This window comes from Monodelphis domestica, chromosome 1 (genome assembly GCF_027887165.1).
Source record: "Monodelphis domestica isolate mMonDom1 chromosome 1, mMonDom1.pri, whole genome shotgun sequence".
In the NCBI taxonomy this organism is placed as follows: Eukaryota; Metazoa; Chordata; class Mammalia; order Didelphimorphia; family Didelphidae; genus Monodelphis; species Monodelphis domestica.
The window spans coordinates 567228349-567245581 of NC_077227.1; the positions used below are offsets into that span (position 1 = coordinate 567228349).

A 17233-nucleotide genomic window follows, 5' to 3' on the forward strand; every position below is an offset into this window, starting at 1 on the left:
GATTTTTTATGACTCAGGATTCAGTCTCTGATCAGACCATCACCTTTGTTATCTCAAGATTGAGAGAGACCAACTACATCTCCCTGGAATCTCTCTTCCCTCCAGATTCCAAGCCTTCTCAACCACCCCCCCATTGTGAATGGAAAACTTTGCATTCCTTCCAGGCTCTGTCCTTCAAAGTCTCTGGATTATTCTTCTATCACATGAGGAAGAAAGCAAAGATAGATACACTCTCAGCCCTAGGCCAATACAATCAGGTGGGGAAGATAACACTATTATGTGGAAGAGAGACCCTGCAATAAATGTTGTAAAGGTTTCTAGGATTTGACAGACCTTGCCAGAGAGGGCAGTTCTCTCCACTGGCTGAGAGCACGGCTGGCATCACCCTCAACCGAGGCCAAAGAGATAGATCTGACTCCGGATTAGAATAACAGTTGTTTATTCAGGGAGATGTTAGGGAGGGCTATTAGATAGGAAGGTTGAGGAGAAATCCTTATCTCTAAAGATGGCTACCTTGAAATCCCCTTCTGTCTTCCCTTGTGAAGACTGCTTAGCCAAGCTAAACCCACTCACTACTGCTCTCTCTAACCGTGGATCCACTTGCCAAGATGTCTAATCCTAACTAAAACCCACTCAGGGGTTAGAGTTGGTTAGAATAGATTTGTAGTGCAAGAAATCCAGAGTTGAAGTGGTCTGGTTCACCTCTGAGAGGAAAACCCCTCAGAGGCTCCCTTAAGCAGTTCAAACTTCTTCCCACCTTCAGGATAGCTCTTCATATTCAGTAGTAGAGAGGAATCAGGTGGCAGCTTCAGTTGATGACAGGAATGGAACCGGGACAAATTGGGAGCATGTTAGAGATGACCAGGAGTTCAGAGCTGAATTCTAGAGTTGGCTTCAGCCCTCAAGCCTTCAACTGGTTTTCCCAGCTTGACCCTTGAATGCTCCAGCCCCTTCCTTCCAGAATACTAAACAAGTTTACCCCTGATTGTGTAAGTGCATCCAATGCCATTCCCTTTTGCTGCCAACCTGAATTTCTTCCTCTGAATTCCTTATCACAGAAGAGAGTGTAGAAAGCTTAGAACAAAGACATGAAAGACATCCTAGGTCATCCAGTCAATCTTTTGGCCATTTGTCTTATATCTGGACTCTAATGATTCATAAAGAGAAAGTGGGGCTGAAGATTTTCTATAACTTGACGTCACTTAAATCTAATTCCTACAAGATTAATGCCATCTCTTGATGCTATTGATCTTTATAGAATTAAAAGGACAAAAAATAACATAGGTTAGATATTAGTTTTCTATGATAATGCCTCAATTTTGTATAGAGGTGATCCTCGATATTTGAAGGCTTTATGAGCAAAGTCTGGAAAATACTACCAAGACAATGAAGCTTTCAGTAGAGTCCCATTAATGAATTGCACTTATATGTTTATGACTTAGCCACATTTAGGGATCAGTGGATAATTACTGAAGAACTAACAGGAAATGAATAATTGGGCCAGAGGAACTCTAAAGACCATAACTAAAGCTAGGTATAGGGAGACTTCAAATTATCAGTAGAAGAAACAATCACAGAAGTGAAATTCTGGAATAGGATGAAGTGTTGAATAAAACAGGAAGAATAACAAGATCCAGTATTTCCTCAATATAGGGAAAGTCAAGGTGAGGAATCCTTATCTCGAATTTAGTTTGAATTTTATCACTTCAATTCTTATAAAATGAAATGTCATAACTTATCCAATGGTTCACAGTGAATATGTGTCAGAGGAAGAAATTGAACCCAGGCCTTCTATGACTTCAGTGTGACCTCTCTATTAATGATTCAACACTGCCTCTCCTCCATATAAAATTGTTAAAAATTTTTAATATGTTTTATCGTATAGACATTTCATGTCTTAAAATGAAAAAAAAAATCACACCAAAGATTTATTTCTGCCTTAGAAAACTAACTTTCCATGTGGAATTACTTTATTAATACAAGCATAACATATTCCAGGCATTTAAACTTCTCCCCTATTTAATACACTCACTCGTCTATACCACAGAGTCTGAATGCACTCTTCTTTTCTTTCTCTGTTTGCTAAAGTTTGCAGCATTTAAGACGTGGATATTCACAGTAGCCAGATTGTTCAAATGGTCTTGGACAAAGATAGTAACAACGGCCATCATCTGAGTCACATTGATTAATATTGTCAGGTTCCAACTTCCCTGTGGAAATAAGAACATGAATGTTTCAAAATATTTATTTACATCCACAGAGAAGTTATACTGTACTCTGAAACAGAATTGAGAGAATTTAGCGATAAGCCTTAGATTTTTAATTTGATTTTTTTAACTTTTAAGACTTTTTTCAGTTACATGTAGAAAGTTTGACAATTGTTATCTGACATCTTGTTATTCAGTTTCTCACTCTCCCAGACTTCCCACCTCCAAAAGGCAATAAATTGTCTAATGTACATTATGACATTATTGTCCTGCAATACATATTTCTATATTCCTCATTCCATGAAAAAAGACAGGTATCAGACAAATATCTTAAAAAACCTCATGAACATAATTAAGTGCAAAATGTCATTTAATCTGTAATCAAATACCAACATTTATTTTATTGGCTATATAGATAATCCTGGGTTCCTTAGAGTAATCTTGGAACCATGCTTTCCTGATAATATTTCAGTTCTGTGAAGTTGATCATCATAAAATATTTCTGTTATCATATATAATGTTTTCCTTGTCCCTCTCACTTCATTTTGCATCAGTGCATAAAACTGTTTCCAGCTTTTTTTTTAAACTTATCCTGTTCATCACTTTTGGTAGAGATAGGTACTTTTCCCTGATCTCTGATATATTTATGCTATAGACCCAAGTGCACATACTTCTATGGTCCTTTGAGCTGTGTTTCCATGTTGCTCTCTAGAATGGTTGTATCTGTTCACACTTCCTCCAGTAGTATATCTGTAATCCAGTTTTTTCTACATCTCCTCCAACATTTATTGGTTTCCTTTTTGGTCATGTTAACCATATGTATGAGAGGTGAGATGTGATATCTCAGAGTTGTTTTAATTTGCATTTTTAATCAATACTAATTTGGAGCATTTTTTCCTATAGCTTTAATTTCCATTATCTAAGAAGTGCCTATTTGTAACCCTTAACTATATGTCAATTGGAGAATACATTGCATGCTTATAAATTTGGAGTTATTTTTCTATATGTATGAGAGAGGGGACCTTTGTCAGAGACATTTGCTATACTATCCCCACACCCAATTTGTTATTTCCCTTCTAATATTGGTTGCACTATTTTTCCTCTGCTTTTTTTTTTTTAATTTCATGTAATCAAAATTACTTAATTTATTTTTGTAATGTTCTCCATTTCTTGTTTGGTTATTAAATCTAACCAGCAAACTCTGCTGTGTTAATCTAATTTATTCATGATCCCACCTTTATTTTGAGAATTAATACCAGTTTTGACTTTATCTTATTATATTGTCAGAGATGTTTTTCCCTGCCTAATTTCAGCCATATTGTTTTCTAACTTTTCCAGCAGTTTGTGTAAAATGGTGATTTCTTTTCCAAAGAGCTTGGATCTTTGTGTTTATCAAATAATGGGTAACTATGATCTTTAACTATTGTGGGTTAGTTATCTAAACTACTGTCTTCTTTAAGAAATACAAGATTATTTTGATAATTGTCCCTTTATAATATAGTTTGAGATCTGTTTTTCGATGGGCTTCTTTCCTTCAAATCTTTTCATTAATTTCTCTCACATTCTTGACATTTTGCACTTCCAGATGAATTTTTGTAATTTTTTCTAGCTGTGTAAAATAATTTTCGGGTAGATTGATTATTATTTCAATGAACAATTAATTAATGAGGGCAGGATCATTTTATTGTATTAGTTTAGCCTATCCACTAGAAAATAATTTTTTTACAATTGTTTGTATTTGATTATATTTGTGTGAAGAGTGTTTTACAGTTGCATTCATATAGTTACAGGGAATATTTTAGTAAGGATATTTAAAGGTATTTTATGTTGCCTATGGAATTTCCTTTTCTTCCTCAAACTGTTGGACTTTGTTGGAGCCATATAGTAATGCTGATGATTTGTGTGTCTTTATTTTATATCTTACAAAATTGCTAGTGTTGTTCATTTCTCTTACTTCTTTTGGTTACTGCTCTGCTTTTCTCTATGTAAACCATCTTATCATCAAGAAAGAGTGCTAACTTTGTTTCCTCATTGACTATTCTAATTCCTTCCATGTCATTATCTGCTCTTATTGGTATAGCTGTCATTTCAAGTATAATATTCAATAGTAATCTTGATAATGAACATCTTTGCTTCAGCCTCTATTTATTGCTATATTTTCTGATGTTTTCAAAAAGAATAGGTGTGTTTTGCCAAAGACTTTGTCTGCATGTGCTGAGATAATGATACGGTTTCTATTGGGTTTTTATTGAAAAGGGAAAATTAAATTGGAATAGAGATTGGAGTAGTAGTTGATGTAGCTCAGGTCTTATTAAATCTTTTGTACTTGGTAAATTGCTATAACTGTCTTATAACCTCTAGAATCAAATCCACAATATCCTGCTGGTTATTTAAATCAACTAATAACCTGGCTGTATTTCTCCACTCTTATTACATAATTTATCACACTATTCCATCTATAGCTCACTTAAACTTGTTTCTCATAAAATAGGATTCCATTTATCATCTCTGACCCTTTGTAATGACCATCTCTCACTGGACATTTTCCTTACTTTGACCTCTTAAAAGCATGAATTTGCTTCAACAGTGAGGTCATGGACTAATATATGCAACCAATTCTAATCCTTCTATATAGTATGCTATTCTCTAACCTTATTGCTAGTGATTTATTCATATTTCATGTATTATTTTATGTATATCTAGGTTCCTGAGATTGTTTAATAATCATGTTTGTAGTCATAATACCTGGTATTAAGGAAGAACCTTCTGATTAATTGATGTGTAAGGTACTGTGCTTAATACTAGGGAAACATGATTGAAAAAGATATATTCTTTGAGGACAATGAAAATATAATCTGACAAGATATGTAGAGAAGTGAGATAATAGCAAATAAAATTATTTTTCTTCAAAATGACTTTTAGAGTAAGAGACAAATGTCTCATGGGTAAAAAGTATTAGGGAAGAAAAACTTCTTGAAGATGGTGATATTTTGAGGTAGGCCTTGAAGGATAAGAAGAATAAGTTTAGGCAATTAATTTTTAGGTTTAGATGTTAAAGTGATCAAAGATGCATAGATAGCAGAGTATATGAATTGCTCAAACATTTACTTTGTATGTGAAAGAATACAGGAGACAGAAATCTACTAAGTGATAATTTAGGGGGGGGGGAAACAATTATATTGAGTCAATGGACTCTTAAAGAAGAAATTGAATAGAACCAATATAGGAAAGGCACTAAAATTAAAGAATTAGGAAAGGCCTGTTCAGCTGATCCATGAAGGAAGCCAGAGAAACAAGTGGTAGAGAAGAGGAAGGAAATTATTGCAAGCATGTCAAATAACCAATGAAAATGTCTATAGCACCATGAGAAGGAATGTCTTTTTTCTTGGAACAATAAGAAAGACAGTTTCACTGGATTTAAAAATATGTGTTGGACAAGAGGATATAAGAAAACTGAATGGTGTAATTTCAGGAAAAAAAATACAAGAATTAAGAGATTAGGAAAGACTTTTCGATCTGATCCATAAAGGAAGCCACAAGAAACCAGGAGATAAAGGAAAGAAGGGAGTTACATTTCCCTAAATAATAGGGATTTAGAGTATTTTTGCATGATGATAGAGAGCTTTATTTACCTTGTTTGAGAACTACATTTTCATATTCTTTTGACCATTTATCAAATGGGGAGTGCCTTGTATCAATTCATTTCTTTATGTATTTGAGAAAGGAGAAATTTATTAGGGGAAGATGTAAAAAAATTTCATACTATTATTATTACTATTATTTTCCATTCTATTTATACTGGTTTAATTTATGACTTCTACCTTCTCCATTTTTCCTCCTTTTCTGTCAGCACCACACCTCTTCATTACCTCTTCTTGTCCTGTTTTCCTATAGGGTAAAATAGCTTTCTATACCAAAATAATAGTGTATATTCTTCCTTTATTAAGAACATTCTGATCAGATTAATGAGATTTCCACCTCACTTCCCACATCTTCCCATCTATTTGAAGGCTCTTTCATGACTCTTTTAGCTCAATAATTTACCTCATTCTATTTTTCCCTTCCCCTTTCCTCCCAAGAGATTACTCTTTCCCTTGCTTTAATTTTATTTTGTCTTTTATATCATCACATCAGATTCAACTTACACCTTCACCCTCTGTCTATGTATGCTCCTCCTAACAGCCCTAATAATGACAAAATTCTTTGGAGTTACAACAAACATCTCCTGACATATGGTTGTAAATAGTTTAACCTTATCCCCTATCTTTTGATTTCTTTTTCATATTTACCTTTTAATGCTTCTCTTGAGTCTTGTATTTAAGCGTCAAATTTTCCATTCAGCTCTGGTCTTTTCATCAGGAATAATTGAAAGTTCCCTATTTCATTGAATATTATTTTTTTTGAAATATTATGCTCAGTTTTACTTGGTAAGTGATTCTTGTTTGAAACCCTAGCTTGTTTAACTTCTGTAACATATATTCTAGGCCCTCAAATCCTTTAATTCTCTATTCTATATCAAATTCTTGTGTTACCCTAATTGTGACTCCATAATATTTCAATTTTTTTGTCTGCTTCCAAGATTTCCTCCTTGACCTGGGAGTATGAGAATGTGGCTATAACATTACTGGGAGTTATACTTTGTAGATGTCTTTCAGGAGATGATTAGTAAATTCTTTCCATTTCTACCTTGACATCTAATTCTAGAATGTCAGAGCAGTTTTCCTTGATTTCTTGAAAGATGATGTTTATGCTTTTTTCAATAATGGATTTCAGATAGCCCAAAAATTCTTAAATTATTTCTCCAATATTGATTTTACAGGCCAGTTGTTTTGTTCATTAAGATATTTCATATGTTCTTTTTTTGTTTTCATTCTTTTGAATTTTAATGTTTCTTGATGTCTCATGGATTCTTTAGATTCAACTTGTCCAATTCTAATTTTTAAGGTTTGATTTTTATAAGTGAAATTGTGTGCCTCCTTTGTGATTTGGACAATCCTCCTTAATAAAAATTTCTTTTCTTCAGATAATTTTTGTACATGTTGTATTTTTTCCAAAGAATTAATTCTGTCTTTCTCAAAACTTTTACTTCACTACATTTTGTATATCTTTTTTTGCCCCCTGTGGAAGATTCAGGTTATCAAGGAGTCATTCTCTTCTTTGGATTTTTGTGCCCTTTTCCCAATTGGCCTATTCTGTGTTTTTAAGCTATTAATTTTTCAGTATTTTCTTACACATCTTTTACCAAGTTGTTGACTCTTTTTTCATGATTTTTCTGGTATCATTCTCTTTTTATTTTCCAATTTTTCTTCTACCTCTCTTACTTGATTTTTAAGATTCTTTTTTAATTCCTCCACTAATTCGTTTGGGATTTGAAACAAGTTAATAGTTTGCTTGGAGGCTTTGGATGCAGCAAGATTAACTTGTTATCTTCTGAATTTGATCTACACTGTCACCAAAATAACTTTCCATGTTGTTTGTATATTTTCCTACTTTTTTTTCTTTAAGAAATGGTTAAGGTTAGGTTCAGTAACTGTGGTGAAAAGTACTCTATTCCAAGGTTCAAGTTCTTTGTGCAGATGCCTTCAGAGCTAGCTGTGGGGACCTATCTGCTTTCAGTTTTTACAAGGTTATATAATGAATGCAGTGATGTGTATAATATTCTCTGGGCCTCTGATATTTTCTACAAATTAGCCCAAACACCCTTTTCATCTCTGGAACTATGACCAAGGCACATGGATCCCCTGTGGCTTCAAGTGCTGGTGTATTCTAGTGCTCTGCTAGAATGAAACTTCCTCAGGGATGTGATCTGGTTTTGTGTATGGATAATGTAAGAAGAATCTTGCAACCAGACCAGCAAAAGAACCCTTGTAATCTTCTTCTCAGAAGTTGTCAGAACCTCATCCTCTGCGGATAAGAGCTCCAGAAGACTTCCCTGCTGTGTCAGTTGTACCCACTATCTGTGAAGGTCATTTGGTAGAAATCAGTGAGGTCCATCCACCTTCTCCACTATCTTCAAGTATTCACTGAAGAAATGTTTCAAAGTTGAACTCAATAGATCTTGGCTACAGATCGCGTAGAGGAGATGATAGTTGATGAATGCTAGAAAGTAAACCATTTGTGATGCTAAGAGGCAGAGATGATGGTAATACTTGGAATAAATAATGGTAATACATGGATACAAAGAAAGGAGCCTTAAGAGTAGGAAGAAAATTTAAAAGAGAGAGTTTTTGGAGGGAAATAGTAATACAGTTTGCACACTCAATTCAAGATGTCATTAAAAGGCAGCTATGAAAGAAAAACTAGAGATCATCAGAGAAGTTAAGACACAAAGTATATTTGAGAATCATAAACTGATAGGTGATAATTGCATGGAAGCTGATGCTATCACCAAGGGAAATAGAGATCAGTATCTCCATTAAGAGTAAACTTTTGGGGTCTATTATTCTCCTTTCCTTCTTATTCCAAACGCTTGGCCAGGACAGAATATAAAATACTCAGTTATAGAAAATTGTAATTCAAAAACACTGGAATCCACAGATGTAGAAGAGGGCTAAGATTGTACACAGAGTGGAGATTAGTGTGTCCTTAGGTGGACATAAGTGAACCACAGCACTTACTGGAATCCCAACTGAACCTTTAAAATGCTTGTACATGAATAACAGCTCACAATTCTCTAGTTCTGCCCTAAATACTTCATCTATAGAACAGCCTTGAGAATTACACTGTGCAGTAACAAATTGGAGTCCAGGGAGTTTCATTAATTTATCTTAGATCACTCGGAGATTTGGTATAAGCTAATTCTTTAGGGAGATATAATGTGGAAAAGTGAGATTCAAGCCCAGATCCTCTTGTTCCAAAGGCAATGGTTTAGCCACTCCATCAGGTGATGCCTCAGTAGATAGAGTTAAATAACACCCTCCCCATATCTCTATATAAATATAACATAATAGGAAGGTACTTCTGAATGTATTCTTTCTAACTTGCATTCATATCTCATGCCTGATACTTTCAGGATGACCTTAGGAGAAGCACATAAACTTTTTGGCCTCAGTTTTTTTTTTTCCCATCTATGAAATGAATGAGTTTTTACTAGAAGATATTTTAGCTTCCTTCCAATTAGGAGCTGATGCTCTCATTCTTTGTGTGATGCATACGATATAATAGCTGACTTACCATGGTTTTTAAGAATTCTTTTAAATAAGGAGTGACCTCCCATTGGTTCAAAGACTCTTATCCTTCTTGCTTTTCTTCCTTCTGGCTAAAAAAATGCCTCTTTTATACTCCTAAATGAATACTCTTCTAATAGGCTCCTAGGACTCAGTAAAAGCATATTTTCCCTTGCTGTTCTTTAGGCAGGTCCCAGGAATAAGTTCAATTGTCTATAGTTCCAAACAATGTAGGAGAGGGCTGATTGAATTAATTGGAATATATATTGGGAGATATATTGGGATATATACATATCCCAAACCTTTTCATTTCTCATTCTGAATCTTACCTTTGGCAGTATAGGGAAATACCAAAAAAAGCACCATGTACATCAGGTAGAGAGTCCTCATGGTCAGTGACAACCTAGAACCTTAGAATTAAAGAAGACATGAAGGGAGGACAACTTAGCAGCAGATATGATAAAATACATATAAGATAAGAACAGACTAGGTAATATCCTATTTACCTTGGTTCAGCTAATATCACCTCTTTTTTTTAAACCCTTACCTTCCATCTTTTGGAATCAACACTGTATATTGGTTTCAAGGCAAAAGAGTGGTAAGGGTTATGCAAAGGGGGTCAAGTGACTTGCCCAGGTTCACCTAGCTGGGAAATGTCTGAGGCCAGATTTGAACCTAGGACCTTACATTTCTAGGGCTGGCTCTCAATCCACTGAGCTACACAGCTGCCTCCAAATAATATTACCTCTTAAATATCTGAAACTGACTAACCTAGGTCTTCCATGACTTCAGTGTGGCCCCTCTATCAACACTGCTTCTCCTCCATACAAAATTGTTAAAATTCTTGAAGATATTTCATCATATAGCTATACCGTATCTTCAAGTGATAAAAATCATGCCCAAGATTCATTTTTGCCTTAGAAAACTAAGGTTCCAAATGGATTTTCCTTTATTTAAAGAAGCATAACATCTTCCATGTATTTTAACCTCTCCCCTATTTTATACACTCATTCTTCTATACAGACTCTGGATGCACTGTTCTTTCATGCTTATGTTTGCTAACATATGCATCATTGTTTGTTTGGGGTTTTTTAACTCTTTTGACTCTGACAGAAACCAGAAGCTACGTATTGTCTTGGACAATGACAAAAACAGTGGCCACCCCCCAACCAACATTTCAACATATTTTGGATATCCTCCATCTCTGTGGAAAGAACATGAATGTTTCAGAATCTTTGTTTATGATCACAGAGAAGTTAAGCTATATTCTGAAGCAGAATTGAGAGAATTTAACCCTAAACATTAGATTCAATAATTTCATTTTTTAACTTTAAAAAATTTTTCAGTTTCATGTAAAAAGTTTTTGACAATTGTTATCTGATATCTTTCTATTCAGATTCTCTCTCTCCCAGAATTCCCTCCTCCAAAAGGCAATAAATTGTTTCATATATGTAATAACTGTGCAGTCATTAGACACATACTTCTATATTCCACATTCTATAAAAGAAAATGTGTATATCATTTACAATAAAAAAAATCCTTGTGAAAATAATTAAATAAAAAATGCCATATTTGATTTGCAGTTAGAGGCCAATATTTTTTTCATTGGTTAAAGATTGCATTCTTTATCAAGAGTCTCTTCGGGTAAAAGTGGTACTGTTCTTTCCTGATAATATTTCAGTAGTTTGAAGTTGATCATCATCATACAATATTTTTGTTATCATAGACAGTGTTCTGCTGATTCTTCTCACTTCCATTTTGCATCAGTACATGAAACTGTTTCCAGCTTTTTCTGAACTTATCCTCTTCATTATTTTTGGTAGAGGTAGGTCCTTTTCCCTGATCTCTGATCTCTGGGATATAGACCCACAGTGCACATAGTTTTATGGTCCTTTCACCCTGGTTCTATATTCTCTCTAGAATGGTTGCATCAGATCACAGTCCAACCAAAAGTGTATCAGAAATCCTGTTTTTCTTAATTCCTTCCAATATTTATTTGTTTCCTTTTTGTTCATATTAACCAATATGAGCAATGAGATGTGATATCTCAGATTTGCATTTTTTATCAATATTGACTTGCAACATTTTTTCCTATATGACCATAGAGAATTTTAATTTCTTTATCTGAGAAAGTACCTATGCATATCCTTTGACTATATGTCAATTGTAAAAAACATTAAATCTGTAAATGAGGAGGAGAAATGGAATCCCCAACTACTTAAGTCAGGGCTAGAGTATGGACTAGAATGGAGCTATGTGCCTCCTTTTTGATTTGACCAATCTTCCTTCATAAAGAGTTCTTTCCTTCAGCAATTTTTGCTTGTTTCTCCTCCCCCAAAGAATCAATTTAGTATTTCACAAAGTTTTACTTCACTGCATTATATATATATGTATATATATATTTATGTAGAGATAGATAGATAGATAGGTAGAGAGATAGATAGATAGATAGATAGATAGATAGATAGATAGATAGATAAATAGATAGATAGATAGAAAGATATAGATATAAATATATCTTTTCCCACATGGAAAATTCCACTTTTTAAGTAGTTCTTCTCTTGTTTGGATGTTTGTGCCCTTTTACCAATTGGCCTATTCCATTGTTTAAGTTATTGATTTCTTCAGTATTTTCATATATCTCTTTTACCAAGTTATTGTCTTTTTTCATGATTTTTTCTGTATTGTTCTCATCACATTTCCAAATTTTTCTTCTGTCTCTCTGATTTTATTTTTAAGATCATTTTTAACTCCTCCACTAATTCTTATGGGGTTTGAAAGAAGTTAATATTTTGTTTGGAGGTTTTGGATGCAGCAATATTAACTTGTCTTCTGAGTTTGAGTCTACCCTTCCAGTTAGGAACTGATGCTTTCATTTGTGTGATGCTCACAGTGTATGAAATATTCTCCTTTTCCCTGACATGTTGTTTAAGAATTCTTTTAAATATGCAGTGACCTCCTCTATTACAGGGTCTCTTATCCTTCTAGATTTTCTTCCTCCTGGACAAAAATGCCTCATTTATGTACCAAATGAATACTAATCTAATAAGCTCCTTAGTCTCAGTTGAATCTTATTTTCCTTTGCTGTTCTTTAGGCAAGTCTCAGTAATAAGTTCGACTGAACCAAATCTACATATATATATATATATATATTTATATATATATATATATAAATATTTCCCAAAACTTTTTTGTTATTCATTCTAAATTTTACCTTTGACAGCATAAAGAAATACCAAAAAGAGCATCATATACATTATGTAGAGAGTCGTCATGATGAATGATTGCTTAGAGCCTTGGAATTATAGATGACATTAAGGGAAAACAACTTAGCAGAAGATAAGACAAAATACAAATAAGACCAGAACAGGATACCAATTTACCTCAGTTCGGCTAATATCACCTCTTAAATGTCTGAAACTGACTAAAGGAACATTCCCAGGAGCTTGGAGATTGTCCTTGGAAATTATTGAACATTAACAAACATTAAAGTTTAATATACAATTGATGAAAAAATTGTGAAGTTCTACAGTAACCCTTATCAAATATCCCATAATTTTTTTTTAAATCTGAAAGGATTCTTTGTCAAGGGGACTCAATTCCCTCTGGAATGGTTTCAAGAGTACCAACTTGAATGTTGTGGCTATACTAGCTTCTTTCAGAGGCTGCTCTTTCTTATATAAATGCCTTTGGACCAAAGTTTGACATCCTAGAGGTGTTGAAGAATTTCTAAACCATGGTTCCTAGACGACCCATTGAAAAATCTCTTCTATCACCAAAGAATATATTGAAAGTCTATTGGAAAAGAGTAGATTGGTTCACAGCCAGTTTAGGGACACAGATAATTTAAAAAATAAGTCCCTCAAGAGTAGATAAATTCAAGTGTCCCTGTGCCATCACAACTTTTGTCATCATGGTTTCAATATGTCATGGATTGCCATAAGAAATTAGGTGAGATTTTCTGCAAGATTTTTGGAACTGTAGATGACAAATAAAGGCCAGCAAGTGACATAGAAAAAGTTTAGAAATTCAGAAATGCATTTACTATATGTATAGTGTTATTTAACATCAACATATTTTATATTTTAATATCACCAATATATTAAATCTTTTTTAAAGTTAAAATAAGTAAAAGTTAAGGTATGCCAGAGAATATGGCAGTAAGATGATTTTATGTAGGTTTAATAGATCACAGATGCAATACACACTTAACCAAATTGGCCACCTAACTAGCCTCACCATCGTCCTGGATCATTGCATTGCTTCTAGTAGAGAAGTTCATTACATTCATCTATGCCAAAGTGTATCAGTCTCTTTATACACCTTTTTCCTGATACTACTCCTTTCACTTTACATCAGTTCCTAGAGGTCTTTCTAGTTCACATGGAATTCCTCTTGTTCATCATTATTCTTTCAGCACAATAGTATTCAATCACCAACAGATACCACAATTTGTTCAGCCATTCCCCAATCAAAGGGCACCTAGTCATTTTACACTTTTTTTGCCACCACAAACAGAGTGGCTATAAATATTTTTGTACAAGTATTTTCCCTATTATCTCTTTAGGGTACAAACCCAGCAGTGGTATGGCTGGATCCAAGGGCAAGCATTCTTTTAAAACCCTTTGAACATAGTTCCAAGTTGACTTCCAAAAAGTTTGGATCAATTTCCAACTCAACCAGCAATGCATCAGTGTTCCATTTTCCCCCAACCCCTCCAACATTTATTGCTTTCCTTTCCTGTCATATAGACCATCTGCTAGGTGTGGGGTAGTACTTCAGAGTAGTTTTGATTTGCATTTCCCCAATTATGAGAGATTTAGAACACTTTTTCATATGCTTATTGATAGTTTTAATTCCTTTATCTGAAATCTGCCTATTCATGTCCCTTACCCATTTATCAAGTGGGGAATGACGTGATCTTTTGTACAATTGATTTAGCTCCTCATGTATTTGAGAAATTAGACCTTTGTCAGTGGTTTTTGTTATAAAGACTTTTTCCCAATTTCATGCTTCCATTTGCTTGCATTACAATAACTTTGTTTGTACAATAACTTTTAAATTGATTTTAATTTAAATTATTCATTTTATATTTTGTAATATTTTCTATCATTTGCTTGGTCTTAAATTCTTTCCTTTCCCATACATCTGACAGGTATACTATTCTATGTTTACCTAATTTATTTATGATTGCATTCCCTATATTTAAATCATTTACCCATTCTGAATTTATCATGGTATAGCATGTGAGATGTTGATCTAAATCAAATTTCTCCCATACTATTTTCCAATTCTCCTAGCAGTTTTTGTGAAATACTGGGTTCTTGTCCCAAAAGCTGGAATCTTTGGTTTTATCGTACACTATTTTGCTGAGTTCATTTACAAAGAGACAAATCTAATAATCCTGTCTCCTGTCTCTTAGCCAATACCATATTGTTTTAATGATCATTGCTAGGCCCCCATCCTTAACAATTTTTCTTAAACTTTCTTGGTATTCTTAATATTTTGTTCTTCCAAATGAGCTGTGTTACAATTTTTTCTAATTCCATATAAAAAGCTTCTTGGCATTTTGATAGGTATGGCTCTGAATAAGTAAATTAATTTGGGTAGGATTGTAATTTTTATTATATCTGCTCATCCTACCCATTAGCAAGTAATGTTTTTCCAATTATTTAGATCTAGTTTTAATTGTGTGGAATTTGTTTGGTGTTTGTGTTCATATAATTCCTGTTTTTGCCTCACCACATAGATTCCTAAATATTTTATATTGTCTAGGGCAGTGTTGGGCAACCTTTTGAGCTTAGTGTGTCAAAATTCACTAAAAAGGTGAACATAACTCAGGTGGTATGTCACTTCGAGAAAAAAAAAAACATAATTTCACTATAGTTATGCTTTAAATTACAAATTGTTTAATTGTAGTATATAATGTATTTAATAAACCAAAAATTAATTATTTAACATACCTGCTTAGTGATCTCTTTGTTCATCTGTCAGTTGGGTTCTTTTGTTGGTCTTGATATTATTTAACTTGTGTGGGGTTCCGGGGAATTCTTTAACTAACCTGTCTATTGGTGACTTTTTTGTTGCTGAATTTCATTGGCTTAATCGTCAATTGAATGTTGGTATTTTGTACACTTCAAGCCCATGCAAGTGCTACTAACTTCATCTGTCAATCTGTTTCTTTTGTTTGTTTCTATATTTAACACTGAAGATAAGGTCTCTCAAAAGTACAAAGTGGGAAAAATTGTGAGTTAAGATGTTGGTATATTTTTCAGGGTGCTAAAAGTGTCTGGTAATCAATTCCAGGCCCTCCAAATTTCCTGTTCATAGTAGCACTCCTCTTGATTGTCCAAGTGGCATCTTTATGGATTCTCTAGCTTTGAATTCAAGTTGACAAACACCTGAGCCGAGATGCTGTCTTGAATGAACTTCTGCAAGTGCATCTCCATTCATCAATGTCCATCCATTGGAAACCATTTAATTCCAAACTACTATAGACTACTACATCAGGATACTTAATTGTTTTCATGGTTGGTTCTGGCTTCTAAATTGATTAAATCTATCACTGAACTTGCCAAGTAATGAGTCTAAAACATACTAGTACTTCATATGCAAGGGTCCCATTTCATTTTGTATAGCTGCACTGGCCTTCTCAAAATTACTGTCTTAATCAAGGAAAATACTTTTAAGTTTTGTTTTCTACTTCTCACTTGAAAATTTTAAGTTCATTTTCAAAAACTTTTATGCATCCAAACATAACATCAATACTTTTGCCAAAACCTTGTAACTTATGTTCAGTTCATTAATATGAACAGAGAGATCTGTAAAATAACATCAGGGTATTGACCACTTATCATCATTGCACTGAAGAAAGTATCCCAGATCCTTATCCTCAAAAATACCTTAATTTCTTCAAAGCACTCCACAAAGTACTCAAGAACTTTGCCTTGGTTCACCAATCTTACATTATTGTACATCAGCAGTCAACTGTAAGTTGAATCAACCTCCAATAGGGAAAATTCTTGCTTGTGAAAGGGGAGAGCAGCTCTTAAATTAACTATTTTTGTAACCAAGTCTGTGAATCCTGCCTTAGCACACAAAGCTGCCTAATGGATAATACAATGAAAAAACACAATCTGATGTCCAATAGGTTCTGTAAACAATTTGACAAAGCCGACTATTTTCTCCACCATGTTTGGTGCCCTATCTATCGATGCTTAGGTCACAGAATGCTTGTATAACAACCTTACGTATTTTGCTTCATGATATACTTCTTGGTTTTGATACTAACTTCATCAACTCTTCTCTCATTATGAACCCTCAGAATATCGACCAACAATGGCCAACTGAATATGTGATGTGACATCTGTAGTTTCCTCAAGAGAGATCAAAAATTATTTGGAATTACTTATGACATAAGTTTTATGTCTCTCTTTAATTGATGTTGTACGTTTGTGTTCATTATCATTATTTGGTCTTTTATGATATTTCTACTGGATGGCATCTCAGATATTCTCTTAATAATTGCATCTTTATTCTGCATATTGTGAAATAGAACTGGTGCACATCTTAGGAGAGTTTCTTTAATAAATTCTCTCATTGAGTGCTTTTCCATGCTGAGCTATGGAGTGAGCAATGCTCAGACCTGTAGATGTTAAATTTGAAGAGCCTTTTACAAATTTAACGATGGAATTAGATTGGCTTTTATAAAGGTGTAGATGCCTGGAAATGCATTCCATCCTTTCGTACTCACTTTTATTCAAGAGCTGGGAATGATTAATTTCAAAATGTCTATTTATATTCAACATCTGCTTACTATCATTTCAGTACATACAACACAAAATGATCTGCCATTTTTTC

The 17233-nt window shown here is 33.8% G+C and overlaps 1 long non-coding RNA gene across 1 annotated transcript in view; it reads right to left on the reverse strand.

Annotated features, from left to right (window-relative positions):
* Positions 1-1940: 1940 nt before the first annotated feature.
* Positions 1941-17233, reverse strand: part of LOC103106006 (uncharacterized) — a 30667-nt gene continuing 15374 nt past the window's right edge. Inside the window, exons 2-3 of the long non-coding RNA XR_458857.3 lie at positions 9703-9783; positions 1941-2210 (exon numbers count right to left, since the gene is read on the reverse strand). This is a non-coding gene — a long non-coding RNA (uncharacterized LOC103106006). The remainder of the gene's footprint in view (positions 2211-9702; positions 9784-17233) is intronic.